This window comes from Corapipo altera, unplaced genomic scaffold (assembly GCF_003945725.1).
Source record: "Corapipo altera isolate COAL_440 unplaced genomic scaffold, ASM394572v1 61411, whole genome shotgun sequence".
NCBI lineage: Eukaryota > Metazoa > Chordata > Aves > Passeriformes > Pipridae > Corapipo > Corapipo altera.
Genome location: NW_020884875.1, coordinates 24,398,218 through 24,419,232, shown reverse-complemented (window position 1 = coordinate 24,419,232; position 21,015 = coordinate 24,398,218). Strand labels below are relative to the sequence as shown.

Below are 21,015 nucleotides of genomic sequence, written 5' to 3'. Positions count from 1 at the left end.
TTTTGTATTTTGAAATATGAGATTTATAGAAACTAAAAGTAAGAGTAAGGTAGCAGCAGTTTCTTCAATGTGTCTCAGCTATGATCTGCATCATAGTCAAAAAGCAAGTTACTTGCAAAATTTTGTGTAGTGTTGTGTATGTGCACAGTCGTAGTCTATGCACATGTGCATAGTCTAATAATGCAGGTACTGTATGATGGCCATTTTATTAACTGTGCTCATTTTTATTACTAGCTCCTTTAGCTCAAGGTTCATGTATTTTGTGACTGCATGCCACCTGGCCAGCCCTCTGCGTTTGGTGCCCTTTGGTTTTCATGAGATCCTTGTTATTGCAGTATTTGGAATTCTAGAGATAATGATGTACTTTTAAAAATGTCTCTTTGAGGCCAGGGAATGCACATATTGCACACTGTGGAACTGAGACACAGAGGCTGAAAGATTCATCCAGTGCTGTATAAGAAGCATGTGTCTGCAGGTGATCACCCAGTGATAGTACGATGATTTTTATCCTCTCCTAATGGAGAGCAGTTCACTGTGCATCATAAAACTCATCCTATGAAAAAAAGTATCAGGCTTCTGGAATTGGGTTCCACTTGGCTCCTTTTATCTCTGTACAAACTTAGGAGTTGGCAGTTTTCTGGCAAGGGAAAATATAAATTGAAAGGTCTGTCTTGATGTCCTTTGACTAGAGCTTCTGGTTTATGATCATAGTTACATTAAGCATAATGGACACAAATATAAAGATGCTTCAATTGCACAAATACTTAAAAAAATCTGCACAATTCAGTAGTACAAATATTGCTGTTATTTGCAGCAGTTTACAGTCATTAAGTCTTGTTCACAACTCCAGAAACATAGCTGTGCCATCTGAACTGAAGAAAACTTCTGACATTTAAGTTTACAGCTTGATGAGCAGTGCAGTTTAGTGGGATGTTCCCTTCAGCACCAAAGCTGACTTAAAAATACCACAGGTGTTATGGCAGTTTGCCACTCTTTTGGCTGTGGTTGCACAACTGTTGGTAAGTTTTGTGATAATATCAGATCACTGAACTGATGTGGATTAAAAATAACTTTGCAAGAACAAAAGAAATTAGTGATGTTCAACCGGCTCTTTAACTGGTGCAATTTGAAGGTTCAACCCGAATTTGTGGGGTTGTGCTGTGGGGGGTGTAAATAGCAGTGGAGAGGCATAAGAGAAGCGGAATTAATGGAGTGAGACCTTGAGTGCTCTTGAGAAGGTAACGTGAGATTGCTGTTGATGTTCCTGTAATCTGTTCAGGAAAGAGAAACTTGTTGCTTGGTTGCAAGAGCTGTTGCCCCTCACCATGTTCCCAGTCTGAATCTCGCTTTCTGTGCCTGTTTAGGCTTTTCCCCTCCTTGTTCCTGCTAGTTGTAGAAAAAGTAGCTACTTTGCTACTCTGTAGCAAAGCCCAAGGTGAGAGGGGTGCCTGCCAAATTCTGAATGGGCTGGATTCTTCTTGGACTGTTTTGTACCCAGAACTTCCCATCCCTCACTGTCTGGGAAAGTTATTTGCTTTTTTCTCCTGTTATTTTTGAAAGAAGTTCTTGGCCTGAGTACCAGTGTGAGTCAGCTAAATGCCAGAGGATACCTCCATGCAGGTAAATGATAGCTTAACTACAAGGGAGCTTGTAGTGGGTTGGCTCTGGGATTTTTTAGGCCTTCCTTAGCAACGGGGTCAGAAATCTAAGGAAGTATTCCATATCATCTCTTTCCGTAACACAACATATAAAAAGGTGCAGATAAGAGAGTTCGCTCTCTTCTCTCTCCCAGTGGCTGAAGGTGACAGGTCTCTCCATAGACGGGCTTTACTTGTATAGGCCAGGGCCTGCTGCTCAGACCTGCCGTTATCTCCGGTCCTTCCAGGAGGCATGGGGGAGTTGGCTGCTGCCTCGAACAGTTCTGCTGTCTCGATCAGGGAAGTATTTAATCCATTTTTTTGTGCTTATCCACAAGCTCTCTATTAACGGGCATATTTGGAGGATATTTGTTTTTGGGTTTTATCCCTGTCCCCCCTCTCCCCCCCCTTTTCCCTTTTTCCCCCTCGGGAGCTCCCTATTGTATGTACAATATATATATTTAAATAATATATATAATTGTAAATATATATTTTTTATATAATTCAGTTGATTTCGGTTTCTCTCAGTTTCTATAATTTTTTTTTCCCTTCCCTCTCTTTGCCCAAAGAGGGAGGGAGGGCAGGGGCTTTCACTGAGCATTTGGAGACTTGGCAGGAAGCCAGCTCAAACTTGCTCAGAGCTACAGGCCAGTCAGTCTCACCTCTGTTCCTAGCAAGATCATGGCGTAGATCCTCCTGGAAACTATGCTCAGGCATGTGGAAAGTAAGAAGGTGATTGATTCCAGCCAACATGGCTTCACTAGGGGTAAATTGTGCCTGAAAATTTGATGGCATTCTACAATGGTGTAATGGAATGAGTGATTAAAAGAAGAGCAACTGACACGCAAAACATTTAATACTGTCCCATATGACATCCTTGTTTCTAAACTGAAGAGACATGGATTTGGTGGATAAGGGGCACACTCAAGAGTTACAGTCAAAGGCTCAATGTGCAAATGGAGGCCAGTGATGAGTAGCGTCCTCACGTATTGGTATTGGGACTGGCGCTGCTTAGCATATTTGCAACATGGACAGTGAGATCAACTGCATCCTCAGCAAGTGTGCCAACAACACCAACTGGGTGGTGTGGTCAGCATCCTGGAAGGAAGGGATGTCATCTAGTAGGAGGCTTAAGAACCTCATGTGAAGCTCATGAAATTCAACAATACCAAGTGCAAGGTCCTGCACCTGGGTTGGGGCGATCCTGAGCACAAATACAGGCTGGGTGAAGAATGGATTGAGAGTAGCCCTGAAGAGAAGGACTTTGGGGTACTGGTGGATAAGAAGCTGGACATGAGCCACCAATGTGCACTTGCATCCCAAGGGTCAACCACATCCTGGGCAGCATCAAAAGCAGCATGGCCGGCAGGGTGAGGGAGGGGATTTTGCCGTCTACTCTGTTCTGGTGAGACCCCACCTGGAATGCTATGTCCAGCTCAGGGGGTGGGGGTGGGGCAACAAGGGCACAGACCTGTTGAGCAAGTCCAGAGAAAGGCCACAAAGATGATGAGAGTGTTGAAGCACCTCTCCTATGAAGACAAGCTGAATGAGTTGGGGATGTTCAGCCTAGAGAAGAGAAGGCTTCAGGAAGACCTTAGAGCAGTCTTCTAGTACATAAAGGGGGCCTGCAAGAAAGCTGATGAGGGACTTCTGATAATGATCTGTAGTGATAGGACAGGGGGGAATGGCTTTAAACTGAAAGAGGGTAGATTTACATTAGATATCATGAAAAAATTCTTTATTGTGAAGGTGATGAGAAACCAGAACAAGTTACATAGAGAAATTGTGGATGCTCTATCCCTGAAAGTATTCAGGGTCAGGTTGGATGGGGCACCGAGCAATGTGGTCTAGTGGCCAGGGGAGTTGGAACTAGATGATCCATAAGGTTCCTTCCAACCCAAACAGTTCTATAATTCTGTGATTAATTGTAGCAGGTCTCAGCGTAGCTATTGCTAGCAGCAGCAGCTGGGGGAGCAGAGAGATACCAAGGGTGGCAACATGATGGGAGTCCCAGCCCTCTACTGAGGCTAGTCTGTGCTGGCCTCTGTTCTGTGTTTGCTGCTTTTGCTGACTGCCATGTGCAGAAAGGTTTCCCAGTGTTGGAATGGTACTTCCATTTAATTATGTTAACTCTTGTGAGGTCTCCTGCAATTAGCCACTAGACCATGAGAGCAAATAAGTCTTTCCTCTTGGATTCATTACAAACTGTTTTTATTTCTCCAAACGTAAGTTTGATATTTTTTTTTTTTCAGTTCATGAAGAGGACTAAGTGAATGAGATAGCATGTCTAAGACTGTGGTTTCCTCATTACTGATGACAATAGTAGAGTCACAGGCTGTGAGTCACATGGTTTGGTTTTCGGGTTATTTTGTGGGTTTTTTTAGCTTACGGAAGATTTCTGCTGGTCTCTGAGTGATTTGGAGCACAGTTTATCATCTGCTAGCTTACAAAATTTGGGAAATGTGTTTTCTTTGTTTGCCTTTTTTTCCCTGCAAACAAACTCAGTTGCTGGTAAAACATTTTAAGCACTCATGACCCAGAGAAACGGGAAGCAGCCAAGTTTTCATTTGGGTAATGTACAAATCCATTGCAGTCATCACTGCTGCCTATCTCCAATTAGAAGATTAATGAAGTTATTTACTTGGGGTCAAGAGAGCAATCTTCACTATTACATACCTTCTCTAACCCAAGCTGTAAAATTGTAGGACTATTAAAAAGGAGTTTAAAAATTTGTGGGCTTCCTGTTAGAGCTATATTTGAAAATTTTCAAAGGATTATTGAACTACATGGAAAGATTCTGGGATTTCCTGGTTACTTCTAAGATAACTTTCTGCCTTGAAAGTGTCTGCAAATGCTCTCTCCCTTTTGTACCTAATTAAAGTCTTGGTCTTAATGTGTCATGAGTCAAAGCCTTTTGGTTAGAGTAATGCACTGTTTGTATGAGCCATGCCCAAGTTTACAGCGTGGCGAGTAGCAATACATGGAACCAAAACTGTCTGAAGTAAGAACACTGAAGTTTTCAGTACTGCTGTTTGGTTCTGACAAAGTTTTTTGGATCACTTTGTTACTTAAAGCTACTTCAGTGTCAAATTTGACATCCACAGCTCAGTCAAGGGATGTGCCAGCTCTCTTATTGCCCTTGGTCTTTAGTGTCTGTTTTTCTTGCTCTAAGGTTTTAGAAATTTGAGAGGACTTGTGTACTGATTTGTCTGAATGTACAATTTTTTATGCATCATTCTAAGAAAACATTGCTAAGAAAATAAATAGTCCTATTCAGACTTTTTTCTTCAGTGTGTTTGCTGACCATATTAGGAAAGGTTTCTCTGAGGATGGAGGGGCTAAAATTTACTTTCTATGCTGTTAGAGAGATTGCCATGCAGTGTAGTGTTTTGGTGTATGAGTCAAGGTAAAGATTACTATACCTTTACACTTTTCATAGTGCAAACCACAATTAGCAGATCCACACTTGCAGACGCTGATTGAGGTCTTCTCTGTATTTCTTTGTGATATATCTGTTCAGAGAGCAGAGGGGATGGTTCTGATTTGTGTGGTGTGGAGAGTGCCTCTTACTCAGCTGACCCATCTCCACTGTTTCTGTGGGTACAGCAGTGTTTCTGTGGATAAATAAGTAGTCTGGAAAGAAAAAGGCATGTGTGGCACAACCTTGCACAAAGGAGCACACCCTTAAGACAAAACTGAGTACACAATTTCTGCCAAAACAGGTGTCTTTGCTTGATTTTGAATGATGTGGAAGTCAGTATGGATAACTGTATAAGATGTATTGCGGTCCATGAAGACAGACACACACAGAAGCCTTTGAGGTACCAGTACTTTAGTCCTTTATACCCCACTCCACTTAATGGAAAAGAAGCTTCACATTCGGAATGGTAGTGGAAGCTCCTGGGAGGAAAGAGAGATATCCCACCAAGTTAAGTCACTTTGTTCAACATGAAAACAAAGGAAGTATTATGAAGATCTTTTTGGCTAGCAAACAGAAAACCTTCTCATGGGATTCCACAGCTTCTGGTTTTGTTTTTAGTACAAACATGATGATGTAACAAGTCATCTCATTAAATAATGATACTTGTATGTTTAATGTTATCAGGTTTTGTTTACACTATAAACCTTTTTCCAGCAATTCATAGATCACTATAGTAGGACTCTAAAGTATTGCAATGGAAAGAACATTATTATGTATTTCTCAATGGCAATAGAAATCTAAATTGGAACCTTACTTTGCTGGTCTTTCCACTAGAAATGGTCTGAAACTCCTGGGAATGTGGATGAGTATGCATCACAGTCTTTCATGATCACTTTTTCTGTGGTTGTTAGATTTCTGCTGAAATTTGTCGTGCTGATTGCATACAGAGATGTGGTGCTGTTGGGACTACTTTTGTCTTCTGGCCTGTCAATATGGTGATTCTTAGCATACACAGAAAGCAGAGATGGCATTGTTAAAGAGGCAGCTTGGCATCTGTTTTCTAAACAGAAAAACACCCATAGAATATTATTACATGGTGTGCAAATAATGAAATCCAAGCATGAGATAATAAAAGTACCTAAAATTAAAACACAAATATCTGTGTAATTTTAAGGTACCTTCTAAAATTCTGCTGTAACTAGATGAAACAATGAATTTAGGAAAAGTTTTAGTGATGATACTGAGAAGGAAGAGTTTCAGACCTCTTCAATAAAATTACCTATCCAATCAGAAGAACATCTTAAATGACAATGTTAATGGCAAATTGCTTTTGTTTCATTTATATAGGAATAGCTACTAAAATGTTCATTGTTGAATTAACTTCTTTTTTTAATATATATATTTTCTTCAGAGCCAGGACTAAGGAGTGAGTAGTTTATAAATATTGAGGTTAAGATGATTTGTGTACTGCTTCTCATTTAAAATGTATTCTTAAGGATGTTTTATTCAAAGTCTTATGCTTAAGTGTTTGAAAAAAAGAAATTCCAACAGTAGGAGGAGCATCCTACTTGTTAGCCTTCAAAGCTTTAATTAAGTCCTGAAGTATTGTAAACTGTCGTCTTTGCTCAGTCCCAAGCTCTCTGTCTGAAATTATGTAGAACACGGGCAACTAATTTTGACCTGTCTGTGGAGAAATATTTTAATTGTCTGCGTATGAAACAGCAGATTCAGTGTACTGTGGTGTTCTCATGCAAAATAGGCAGTGTCTATCTAGACTGGAGGTTTTTTATGGCTGTCCCATGCTTTTGTTTAGTGTTTACAAGGTTGCTTCTCTTCCTTTATGTTACTATCCTGATAGAGAACATACCAGGTTTTGTTGTGTGTTGGTGTATATTTAGGTGTGACTTTTGTCATGTGATTTGGATACACTTGTATTGGAGCCTGAAGTGTTAATGCAAACAGACAGATCCCACCTAGGACTGTGTTATTTGACTAGCTGTTTGTAGTAGAGTAGCAAAACTGGAGGTTTTGAGCAACGAATTAACACTTTAAGTCATCTACAGCCCCACAGAGGGCAATACAGCCCCTACAGAGCCTGCAATGAGGACAGTGTTTCCTTCATTTTTGTCTCTTTACCTCAGCAGACCGGGTTATTATTATTATCATTATGTGAGCACAGGGCTTCCTGTTGTGCTGTAGTTAGCCAAAAGTGAGCACACAAAGCTTCAGGAGAAAAGAAGAAACACATTTGAAAGTACTCTTTATAGTTACTCGTTCTCAACTTGAGATTGTGTTCTGTTAGCAGCTGAAGTGATCAATTTCCTTCCCCTTTCCAGTAGTAACCCAGTAAGTCATTAAACTCCACTGCTGATTACTCTTCTGACTTTTTCTCTTCTCTTTATAAGTTTATTTATAAAGGAGAATCTGTGACGTGCACTTGGCTCTCTCCTAATTTTAAAAGATACTGTGCTTCCTGTGGGAAGGCTGATAGTGTTGTAAGATGAACTTACTGTGCAACACCAAGAAAGGAGATTGTTATCACTGTGTTTCAGCAATGTACATTAACAACTTTTTCTTACTGTATGAATAATTAGAAATATTGTTTATAAAGAAAAAGGGCCATGGTCTACTCTGCCTTTGGGGACTCCAGTTTCTAGATTTAGCTAGGTTTCTTTGGGACCTGGGTTCCATTGCACTAAAGCACAAACAGAGCATGTAATCGACCTCTGAGTTTATTTTGGTAAGTCTTTTCATACTTTTGAAAAGTATTTGAACCTACCCAGCTTCTGCTTCATGTGCTTTATGTCACAGAAGTTACAGGAACTCTATAGGGTGGAGGATTGACATGTCAGGGTGATTATCTGAGAGCAGTACCCTCTTTGCCTTATTTTCTCTAAAGGAAAAGTTGTGTAAGGATTCCTACAGTAGTTGTGTACTGCACAGCTCTTCTTTGAACCTGCTCAAGAAAGATCACTGTAGTTTTAAGTGCATTTTTGATCAAACTGTGAGTTGGTACAGCCCTAAAGTAGTTGTGCATCATAGGAGCATCCTGCCTTATATTTTTGGTTCTTGAATTTATTTATTTACCTGTGGTGTAAAAATGATAATTTTAACTGTTTGACTATATGTGGAGGTCAATTATTAACTAGTAATCAGCCTTGAAGTTATGCACGATTACTAAGTACACTTACCTTTATCACTCATCTTGACTCCTCCTAGCTTGTGCATAGACATTGGAGAGACTGCCTGTAAGTCAAAATTGCCCTTTGCATCTTACTACTTGATTCAAGTTTCAGGATTCAAGAAACATGATTCATGTTTCCAAATTTGCTATGAAGTTACAATCTGTGACAACAGAAAGTCAGTACCCTTTTGTGTGGTCCCACTGCTCGTGTTCCTTTTGTTAGTTTGCTGCACAGGCTTCTTTTCATCCACACTCTGTCCCTGTCAGACATGGAGGAGCTGAACTGGTGAGATCTGTCTGGGTATTTTTTGGGCAAACAAGGGAAGTCCCTGCTAGGGGTAGGTATGTGCTCTGATGCAGATTGAAATGGGTCTTCTGCCTGATCATAGCTTTTCCATACTTGCCCATGTTTCTTTTATGTGGGCAAAGACCCCTCTGACTCTGACTGGCAGTTTTCCCAGTGGCAGCCTTACCAGTGCCCTAAATCAGCCTTGTGCACAGGGGTCTGCTCAGATGTGCCCCATGCACAGCTGGCAGAAGGCAGACATCAGTGCAGTGTGGATGCAGATGAATCGTTGTGAGGAGATGGGCGTCTGGGGTATGTGTAACATGGTACCATAAAGAACTGATGTACACTGATAATCTCTATCTGGTTTGGGTCTGTGTGTTTAACTCATAAAATGAATAGTGAAAGTCTATAAGTCTCAAGATAAAATGTCTTTAAAACTTTTTCCATGTGTGACATTATTGCAGCTCTTACCATAGCTGAATTTTACCTGTTTATGACTGCATCCCTACACCAGGCTGACTTTATGATCAGAAAGGCCTCGGAAGTCAGTGGAAGACAGCAGTGTCAAGCTGCTCATAGCTCTTTGCAAAATTCAAGGAAACTGCCTTGGTTGTAGGAGTTCAAAGAAGAGCTTAAATCTAAAATAATCACATTCCGTTTATTTTAATCTGAAATTATCTGATCTATTCATATGTTGTTCATAATATAGAACTTTGGGTTGAATTTATGCAGCTAACAAATATGATCTGATATTCCCTCAGTCTTGATGTTTGGTATATTTCTGACTTAATGTGCAATATCAGGATAACATCATTAGCTGTGGAAATTATGAAAGCACACAAGTACACCGTCTGTTTGAAATGGTTAAACTGGAGGTTAAAATGCCAGTAACAATTTCCGCTGCCTTCAGCTGAAGCTAGATGTGTAATATCAGACTGTGGTAGGAAGTAATTTATAAGCTGTTTATTTGGGTTTGAATTTTTTTTTGGTCACAGCATTACATGAACAGAAGAATTTAGTTTTGCTTTACTATACCTGCAAATGATGGTAAAGTCCATGATGAGAAGTATGGTTCACAAAAGTTGAGTTAAAAAAAAAAAATATACCTTAGGATATTTTTGTTGGCTGCTGTTGAACAATGTCTTGATTTTTACATAGACCTTTAAAGCAGAAAGAGTTTTTCTTTGAACTTGAGGTCTAATTACAGGGACATATGTTTCTTTCAGGGGCTTGTTTGTTGAAATATAAGTATTTTTATCAGTGTTTGTAACACTGTAATATTGTGCTGAAACATCACAAATTACATGAAAATTGCTAGGAATGTGGGGTTTTATGAAGTAGTTTGACAGGGTAAGTAATTAGGCATAGTGAAAAATGAGACTTAATTTATCCATTTGCAATAATCTCTAGGGATCCTAGTGACAAGAGTCTGAGTGGAATTTAGTAATTGCTTGGGTTAAAACTGTGTCTCAGTAGCAACCACATGAAATACTTGGATGTTTGCTTGCAGTGCTCTTAGTATTTTCTATCTTATGTTTTTATGCAAAGTGCATTTGACACAGTGGGGACTATTACATTTAGAGACAAAGCTTAAGCTGAAAAAGTTGGAAGCAAACAATTTTTGACTTGCGTGTTTTGGTGATGCTTTGTCTAATAGAAACAACAATCACCTCCTTGCTGAGACGGGGAGATGGAATTCAGAGGGTTTTTTGTGGGACCTCGGAAGTATTCACTATAAACATTGATTCTGTGATTTTGTTGCTTCCACATATCAGCTGTAAATTATGTTTATAATGAGCTTTGCAAACTCTGAGAAATACTGTGTAGTATGAACCTACAAGGTGAGAATGGTAGTATGTCTGTAATATACTGGAGGGTGGGACTTGCAGGAGCATCCCCAAATTTGGAAGGGTGAGAAATAAAATTCTTCAGTGGTTTTCTTAAAGGTTTTATGAGGTTTGCTGTATACTGTGTCTTCACAGTTAAAATGAAATGTAAATTTCCAAACACAATTTTTATAAAGCATACTTAATGCAACTTTTCATTTTATTGAAGAATTGAAGCTATCCGTTATGTGGAAATGAGTAGTTCAGCAAACTGCAGCTGATTCTTTTAGCCTCAGTTCTGGTTGCGTAGATTTGTTGTGAAGGCACTGGAGGTAAAAGCATTTCATAAAATGCAGCATATAAGGCCTAGACTAAACAAGTTTTTGCTTATTAAAAACTTGCACTTAGATTGCCAAGTTCAATTTAATCCTCTGCAACAAGCTGTCCCTTAAAACCTAGGATATGAGGAGTAAATCAGATAAGATCTGCTGAGTCACTGCGGTTTCTTCTGGCACAGGTTAGGATTGCAAAAGTTCAGCTCTTTGTATGAGAGACTCTTAAGGACTAAACAAGCAAGCTGCAAGAGATGTACCTTTAAGGGCTAACTGACAAAAAGAAGAAGTATAGTGTAGAGAGTACTGGGAAGGCTAATGTCCTGTGATGAGGCCTCTGTCTACGTTGTGTTTCCTGCGGTTTGTTACTGCAGCAGAGCGGAGCACTCTGCCTGTTATGTGTCTATATGCAGGGTAAGGAAATGCAGGCTGTGAGGCTGCTTGTGCTGTAGGGTTTCTAAGAAACTCCAGCAGTGTGCAGAGTTGATTTTGACTTGTAAAACATCTGTGTTATCTAATGGACCTTTATGGACGGCAAGAGTTCAGGAACAATGCGCAGATGATCAATATGATCAGATGATGTCCAATTTATTATTTAAATGAGTTAGCTTTTATACAGTTAGCTTTTCCGGGGTACGTGATTACAACTAGGTGATCGGATAGCTCAGTCTGTGCACGTCTCATGCCTTCAGTTCATTGGTTCTAATACTCTGTTCACGTGTCCTGCAATCATTCGTACCACCCAAAGTCCCTCCTATCGATCCGCCTTTAGGGACTTTCCCAAGGCTTTCCAGGTGTCCCTTTATCTCCAATTTCCCACAACTTTCAACTATAGACACACAGTTTTCTCATAACTTACAGCTATAAACATACAATATTCACACAGCTAACAACTATAAACACACAGAGTTTCACACAGTTTGTAAGTATAAACACACAGAGTTTTCACACAGCTTGCAACCTCCAAAGTTAACGTCAAGTGAGGCGTAGTGCTCCTTAGAGCTAGAAATATGGGTTCGTTGTTCATAATGTGTCCGTTTTCCTGCAAATACACCACAGAGCTTGACCATATATTTCATGCCATATGCTCTATTAGGTGACTTTTTTATTTGTGCCTATAAAGTATTAGAATATATTCTCTTCTGCCACACACATTCTCTCATGTAAGTGAGAATCAGACCTGGCATTCACTGAATAATTAGCAAAGCCCCAGTGATGTTGGGAAGTTGTAAGGTCATTTGTGATCCTTCCATCTGTTCATTTACATTATCTTCAAGAGAATAGGGCTCTCTGCAGCAAAAGCAAATATTTCAGTGAACTAAGTGCTCAGACAGTGAACTATCATTTCACATGTGTGTAGTGGGTATTAAAGATACAGGGAGAAAGATAATACCATTTTTTCCAGTTTAACTTTGTTGTGCTGATAGCAGATAGCAAAGGCGGGTGACAACAGCAGCAAAAGCCAACTTGCAAGGAATATTATTCTGAGGTATGCTGGGAATTGTATGTGTGAGATAAAATAATCTCAACTATATTGTGTTCTGCTGAGTTAGCATGAAAAATCATTACGTTGCCTTCTTTAAAAACCTTTGTGCAAGCACAAACTATATCCCTATGTATCTGGGTTTCACTGGAAAGAGAAATTCTCTTTCCCACTCAGCCAGAATTGGATTGATTTAGATGTGGTACATGAAACATGATTGGCACTGCAGCCCCTGTGCCTCCTATTGACAACAAATTTTTTCTTTCTGTGTAGCAATACAACCTTAGAATGCCAGTAATTGACAGCAATTTTTGCTAATTAAGTACTTAAAGAAATGCCACAAAAAACAGTTTGTCTATTTAGTGACTATGATTAAGATACAGAGACTTGAAAGGCAGGAGTCACTCAGATCTAACAGTGATCTATTGTGTTGCAGTGCCACACAATAAAATTGCAATTTATTTTGAATACAGTCTAAAACTAAGTTAAAATCAATTCCTTTTAATGAAAATTCACAGGCTTCCAACATCATCTATGTATTGGAGAGACTCCCAGTTGCTCACTTGTTCGTATTTCATATTATGCAGTGATTTTAAAAAATACAGTAGTATATTTGTTTTGATATTCTTTTATATTTCAGATATTGTAAGAACATATCTTCTCATATGTAAGCATATATCTTCATGATGTTATTATATAGTTTCCTATCACTTTTTATACTACTTTTCATTAAAAATATATTTTTTTTAGTATAAGAGTTATATGAGGACAAATTACTTTTCCATGTCACAGTTCTGATGTTATGTTCTGCTGAGGATTTTTTCCAGTTTGTAACTGCATGTTAGTGATAAATTGTTTATATTTTTATAAGCTTTATCTGTGTGTGTGTATATATGTACATTGTACATATGTGTAATATCAGTCTAGTGAAAGATGTCCCTGCCTGTGACAGGTGGGTAGGACCTTTAAGGTCCCTTCCAATCCAAATCATCTTTGTAATACAACAAAATGGTGTAATATGTAATATATCATGTATATATCACAATATGTATAATATGCATGTGTATCATGTATATATCACAGTATGTATAATATGCATGTATATAAATTGTATGTGCATGTATAAAAGGATTCTTCAGCTTATTTTTGAAGGACCTTTCTGAACTCAGGTAGGATTTACATTTTATGCATTTCCTTTCATCCCAATATGCCTGCCTACGGTTTAAATATCTGCTTTTTTGGAGATGAAAAGCACATGCTGTTTTCCTATGTTTTCAAAACTCTGCTCTAAGTAGCAGTATTTTTAAATTCAAGGTTGTTTCTAGTAAAACTGAAGTGATGACAGCAAGTTTGTGAGTATTACAGTATAGTTTTTTCTGTCTTAAATTACATTACAGAGGGGAAAATGGCTCCTAAGGAGGTAATTTCAAGCCACATTTTCTTTGAAAATGTGTGAATGATTAAGGAGACTCTTTCCCCTCTGGTCTTATTTTGACCCTGTAAGACCTTGAACATATCTTGCATGACTCTGTAATTCTGAATGTATAAACTTTACAGGTTGTTTAGTCTACAAGTGTCTGTACTTCAACTGCATGAGTGATTCTGCCTCTTGCTACTTGTCCCACTGCTAGAAGGAAATCTAGAAGATGCTTTGTAAAGTGCATAGGGCCTCCTTAAAGTAACTCAAGAGAGCTTCCTGTAAGCAAGTTAGAATCCTAATGTACTTTTTCTGCAACTCAGATGCTGAAATTGAAAAATACTCTTTCCAGTCACACTGCTGAAGCATTCACAGAGCTTTGCTATGAAGGCATGAAACCAATAAACATTCTGTTTTCAGGTGTTCTTAGCTATCAAGCACGGTGGGCAAAGCTGTACCCCAGGTGCTTGCAAACACTGATGTTTAAACCTGAACAATGAAATCAGGAAAAATAAAGCTTCTTGTCCTTCATAGTGTTTCAAGAAGCATGTTCAGCTCCTGAAATAATTGTAATAAGTGCAGTTAGAGCTTCATACAGGATTATAAGAAACTGACCTGCTTTTTCAGTTTTTAAATTATGTCTCCTCTGTGCTTATTGCTGGCCTATTGTAAAAAGTGATATGGGTTAGTCTTGTCTGGAGCTACAGCATATTGCAGGTGCAGCCTCCAGGACCTTCTAGTATTTCAGCTGTTCAAAATCATTATTTCTTAACTCCAGGAGTTTGTTTTGAGTCTGTGCTAAACACAGCTTCAGAAACTACCATCTCAACAAAAAATAGTTTTAAACAGGTTTCATGTGAGATAGCTACAGTTTTCTTTCTCAGGGTGTTTCCTTAAATACAATTCATCAGAGATGAAGTACCTGTTGTAGAGTTGTACGCTGTTGGTAATTTGTGCATGTCATTTGACAATAAAATGTTTTAGCAGTAGAAAATCTTAGAGAGACAGTATCCAGTTAAGGATGGTGGATGTAAAGAGCTTCCATTTTCTAGTCTGTTGAAGGACTATGCATTTTTTTCTCTGGCTCTTCTGCACTGTAGTAGGATGTATCAGTCACTCACTTGCCTACACTTTATCTAGCAAGGTGATTTTCTGGAGTGATGAACTTACCTCTCCTACCTCTTGTGTTTATCTTTGTGTTTTCCTTAGTCTCATGAAATTTGCATAATATGTTTCTTTGGGATGACATGATCTCTGTAGCCTGGGTCCTGTGTTTGATGTGAAATATGTTGGGCTTTCATTATTTATGCCTTAAACTGGGGAGAAGAGGGATATTATATATATGAGAGTAAATGCTAATTTTATTTATGTATATATAAATGTAGAGTAAAAGTAGCTTTTCCAAATAATAATGAGGGCTGAGTTTTGTCAGACTAGAAGACACTGGATTTATACTACTTTATTGTGTTCTTAAAAAGTAATGAAATAAAATTAAGATGCGTATTTACAAAATGATATACTATTGTTTCTTTAGGATTAGTTTTGCTGCTTTTATTCTATGAAGATACTTTGGCAGCTATTGCAGCAGAGGTGGGGGTTTTGTCCAGTCTGTGACTTAAGTGCTTCCAGCTTTTTTTTTAAACTGCAGCAGGTTCTGCAAGCAGACAAGCATCAAAGTGATTTTACTAAGGCCATAGTAATGCAGAAATTAAGGAAAACACATTTCTTCAGAAGCAACATTGTTTTTCATATTTTTGAGCCACTTCTCATGACACTGAAACATATTCCTAATTATTTTATAAATGTCCAGAAACACACCTCAAGGGAGTGGATGTGGACCATTTGTCATTCACTTAGTCAGTCTTGGCTTTATGATTGCATTTTTGAAAATATTACAGGCCCATGGCAGTAATGGTACCTGGTGGCAAATGCTAGGAGGGAACTATATTGAGAGAAGTGTGCAATGACAAAGTTAGACTGCAAGAATGTAGTGATGAAGCTTTCTCATACAGGAGTACACATACTGTAGCATACTGTCACAGTAACATTGATTTAATGTAAAATTTGAGATACTAGCTCTTGGACTCATATCTCAAATTTAACAGTGATAAACCACACGTTCTGCAAAAAGCCTACTTGGAATGTATTTAAGACTGTCTTCTTGTTCAAAAATATTAACAAATTTCCTTGACACATGGTGTTGGTGTAAAGGGGAAATTGTTTGCCTTATTACTAAATATATATTTTCCTGGTAAGGATTATATAACAACAAGCTGCAAAATGGGAAAAACAAATGTGTTTCAAGTTTTCTGAGAGCATTATTATAGTTACAGTGGAATTCAGAGATTAGGCTAGAAATTGTCTAGCAGGAGTGTAAATCACTTGAAATCACAAAGATAGTCCAGATGCTGAATAAGAAAGAGTGCTCTGAAAAATCACTTTTTAACAATTTCATTGAGCTCAAAAAGGAACAAGCCTGATGAATGACATATTTGAATTATGTCATTGTGTCGAGGATGAGGCACTGTAAGAAAAATTCAGTCTTCTGCAGGGTGTCTGCTCTTCTGTGGAATGAGGAACAGAGGCCTCAGGCACTGCATGTTGAGTTAGGTGCTTTGTGTTTGGGCCTTGCAACAGACAGTGTGGGACAGATGTCTGTGCAAAGATACAAGTGGTGGGCTCCTTCTGTGGTGTAATAAAACATGGATTAATACTGCTAGCGTAGCATGAATATAAGATAGAGAATACAAAGCTGATCCAGTTATAGAAATACTTTCATACAAAGTATTTTGGTTTTATACAAATACAAATTTTATCAGTGCTGAAGTAGGAGGACAGCAATTTCCCTATCCAGGCTGCTATGATGAACAAATCCAGTGCAAGATATCCAGAAAGATAATCAGTGGACTGGCAGACGTCTCCTGTGAAGACAGGCTGATAGAATTGGGGTTGTTCAGCCTGGAGAAGACGCCAGGGAGACCTAGCCTCTTCCAGCACCTAAAAAGGGCCTACAAAAAGGTGGAGATGGACTTTTATCAAGGACAGTTGGTAACAAGGGCAAAGGGTAATGGCTTTAAACTGGAAAAAGGTAGACTTAGATTAGAAGATGGGAAGAAATTCTTTACTGTGAGGATGGTGAGATACTGGAATATGTTGTCCAGACAACTTGTGGATATTGCATCCCTGGATGTGTTCAAGACCAGGCTGGAAGGGGCTCTGAGCAAGCTGGTCTAGTGGGAAGGGCCCCTACCTGTGCTGGTGGGATTGGAACTAATTGATCTTTAATGTCCCTTCCAACCCAAGCCATTCTATGATTCTATAAACTGCTATATACTAAAAAGCATACATGAATGCTATTTGTTGAAATTGTGGCCATGAGATGTAAATCACAATATTGATAGCCTGTATTTATCTCTGGGCCTATAGTTAAACTTATATGTGACTTAAAGGAAAAAAACTATGCATTCTTTGTTCCCTTTAATCTGTGATCTCTTTTGCATGGTATAATGAGAGAGGTGCGTGAGGATGAGGTGTCCATGGTAAAGGCTCTCTATTACAAAAAAAGCATGTTGCAGAGTAACTTCATTCATTTAAACCTCACACCCCTGTAAGTCTAATTTTAGCCTCTGGTAACAGAGGTAGGAAAGAAACTGAAACATGTACCTTTGTCCACTTTGCAAGAACAGTGTAACACAGAACTTTTGCAAAGTAGGTGTTCACATCTTGCTCCTTTGGCTGCTTCCCTTAGCTCAAAAGTTCCTTTTATAACCAGCAAATTATTGACACAGTGACAGTGCAAATGCAACTTTCTGCTATAGATCATTGTGCATCTAGACTTCCAGTTGTGTTTGTTTTGTATGGAAAAACACCATTTCGAGGGTCACCACAATTGTGATCAGTAATGCAACCTTAGTTGCTTGACAGGGTTTTAAAATACGCTTTACTAGCATCTCCTGCTAAAGATCAACATATTTGAAATAACCATACAGAAGGATTTTTCCCAGTATTGCATGTACTGCAAAAAGCAGAAGGAGTGTTTATTACCTTGCTGAACTTTTGGCATGTTTGTTTGCTTTTGTAGAGCTTTCATCTCCTTATTAAGCTATAATACTGAAGTGTTATCTCCCTCTCCTCTGATTTCCTGTGAAAGTCTCTCATACTTGGCACCAGAATTCTTTGCCTGATGGCTCTTGTTTTAGCCAAAATTATGCATGCAGTTAATAGTTTAGGTGGATCCATCTGCAAATATTGCAGTATTTGATGTGTTCCTCACAGAGATGCATTAAACTATGCAGTGGCTAAAACAAGTGCACAAGGCACATGCACATATATATGTATATATATGTAAAAGTGGTTGGAATTTTGTGTGGGGGTAGTTTTTGTTTGTTTGTTTTCCTTAATTAAAGAAATGAAAAAAGTTTATTTTCTTTGCTCTCTTCCCTACAACATAACTTTATACTATCAGCTGTTTATTGACTTTTTTAATATATTTTTTTCCCTTCCTGAGTATCCTTTTGACTATTCAAATTTAATTGCACTGAAGGCCTGTTTTTAGTAGACCAAAGCAGAAACCCTTTCCTATGCATGTGTTTCCTATTAACATGTGTTTTCCTTCTACTTTGGCTTCCTTGCTCTTCATCCACTACTGCTTCCCACTCCTCCTTTCCTCACAGTTCCACTGTGCACAGTCTTTTATTGTGTCTCTCCCTCCCGTTCTTGCCTGTTTTCTCTTTATGTTTCTTTTCTTTCCTATCCCAAATTGAAATCGTGTTCACTTGCACCCTTCCTGTCTGTTTTATGCATAAGAAGTCTTCAAAGTGAAAAAATGTTTTTCGGATGGATTTAGTTTTCTTCTTGCAGTAAGGGCATAAACAGTGCAAAGGAAAGGAACAAAGTGAAGAGTAGTCCACAGAGAGTTTCAGTAACCTAATTTCTGAGCAAAGAAGGGTACACACTCTCCTGTGCCATGTGAGAGACATCTCATGGAGGTATGAAATGCCCCTAGAGATTCCTCTTCTGTCCACCCACCCTGATATATGTCAGCTCTTGGGAGCTGTATTTGTTTGCGAAGTACCTGTGCTGCCTTAAACTTGATGGTATGGAAGAAGATCCTTCCAAACTTGAGTTTGGGACCTGCTGGGCCCATTGATGCAAGAGGTTGTTCAGAGACAGGTGTACCAAAACAGGCAAATTGTTTGGTAGAACAAGTGATCAAGGATTATTTGATTAGAAAACTTCATTATTACTGCCGTGATTTGGACAAACTTCTGAGTGAAGCATCTACCGAAAAAACATTGCTTGACTGCTGCCTTATCCCTGTGAGGGGGGAGTGATTTGCCATCTGCTGCAGGGTTAAGTCTGTGTGTCTTTTTTTCTGATTTGCTAGCCATCACCCTAGCAAGTCCTTCATCCTCTTGTGCAAAAATGTAAGCTCAGGCCTGTATCTTCAAACTAGTGCTTTGTACTGAAAACTTTTTCCTTTGAAGGGAGATATTGATAGTGTCCAGTTTTTCCAGCTTTTATGCCAGACCAGTGTTAGCCACTGCTTGTTAAAACAGCTTTTTTTAATGTGATGACAGCACCTTCAGTCTGGCCTTGTGAGGCATCTTAATATCTAGCCTTCCTCTCTATCACTCTCCCATGTACATACACTAACTTGCAGACAGACACACAAACACACCAGCCAGAGCATCTCAGTAAAGGTTTGTAGCTTATCTCCCAATTGTCTTCTTAAATGGCTTGTTCACACTACCATCACCACTTTTATAACAACCTGATGCACCTGTTCCTGCAATGAAGGGACAGTCTGTCTGTCCTGGGGCTATCCTTGCTGCTAGAATGATAATGAAGGGTAAGCAGGCAGGATAGTCTTGCTGGTTCTTACTTGCTGTTTTCTTGCTCTTTATTTGGTGGTCCTTGGTAATTAGTACTGGGCTACCATTCAGTGCTCTTATAATTGTGTCATATTGCAAGTAAAAGTGAAGACCAGTCTCTTTACTTCTATAAAGTAAAAGCATAGGTAGCTAGACTAAAATAATAATGAATATCCCTTTTCTCTTACCTAGCTAATCATCAGGCTGCTTATTCCATTATTCTCCAAAATGGAGAGGTTCAGGGACTACAGTCTGCTAACAGTGACTATTGAAAGGCAGTTTTTTATAAATACATCTAAAAATATGTGTTGTTCAGCATACTGATGTTTGTCACCTTGGACAAAAATTCCCAACCCAGTAGCCAGTAAAATCACAGGCTGAAAAAGGTATTTAATTTATTTAATCAGATGTTCCATCTGATTAATCCCAAGTAAGGCTTATCAGAAAATGGACCATTGCATTGTATAGTTTAAATTGTAAGAACACTCTGTTCCTGGGGGAACACATTGACAAAATTGCGAGGGGTTTTTTCCACTTCACTTTATGGAACCTTTGTAATATTCATAGCCATCTTGATGGAATTTCAGTCTTTTTCTTGTTAATGATTCATGAAACAGTATACATTGAGCAAAAATATGATTACTGGTGTGTGTGGGTTTTTATTTCTAAACACTGAAAGCTGAATTTTTACCTTTTGAAAACCCTGGTGTGGGCTATTAACTGACGGATAATAACGTATGCCTTTTCTAACCTACTCATAATGATGCTTCTAGCCCAGTTATAATGATGCATTGAGAGATGTAGACAGTGTTTCAGAGAGCTTTTGTGTGAAGGAAGGAGATGAGTGTTCACGTCTTTTAAGAATTCAGAGACTTCTTTCATTTGCAGGAAAACTCACACCAGTCTTCCTTGGAAGAGCTCACAGGTTGGTGTCGGGCTGTGTATGGTTCTGCTACTAAGAGATCACTCGCTGCTTACTCTTGTTGCTGGTGGTGAACTGTTTTCTTTTCAAGTCCCATTTGCGTGATGTTCATGGACTTCTTGTGTTGGAAAAGCTAATTTATATGCAGATGTTTTCTTTGCTTATAGTGATTGCTTAATTTTAATTAATTAAAATATTAATATAATAATAATATATTAATATTATTTACAACTAGACTATTAAAAAAAAAAAACAGTTAGTAGTTTGCAAAGAATTTCCTGGGGAGGAAGACTGTGGTGGTGCTTATATATTGTTTCTGAACTTACTTTTTTTTAATACAAAAATGTTCACAGTGGTGCAACTATATGTGGAGTATAAACCACATCTGAAAAATAATAGACTGTTTCAGAATTGGCAAAAACATTTAGTAATGACTTCATTTTACTTTCTTGCTGCCAAAAATGTTCAGGAACAGGTTTTTCAGTTTGGTTTGGTGAGTGAAATACTGTTGGAAAACAATTTGCTTAAGTCATTTGGCTGTAAATAACTACTTAAAAACGTTTATTTGAAAACATTTGTATTGCCATTTAAAAATTATATGACTAAGTGTCCATACCTTAAAACAGCTGTA

The 21,015-nt window shown here is 38.5% G+C and overlaps 1 protein-coding gene across 6 annotated transcripts in view; it reads left to right on the top strand.

Annotated features, from left to right (window-relative positions):
* PIP5K1B (phosphatidylinositol-4-phosphate 5-kinase type 1 beta) overlaps positions 1-21,015 on the top strand; it is a 105,177-nt gene that overhangs the window by 4,711 nt on the left and 79,451 nt on the right. The gene's annotated exons all lie outside the window — the stretch shown is intronic.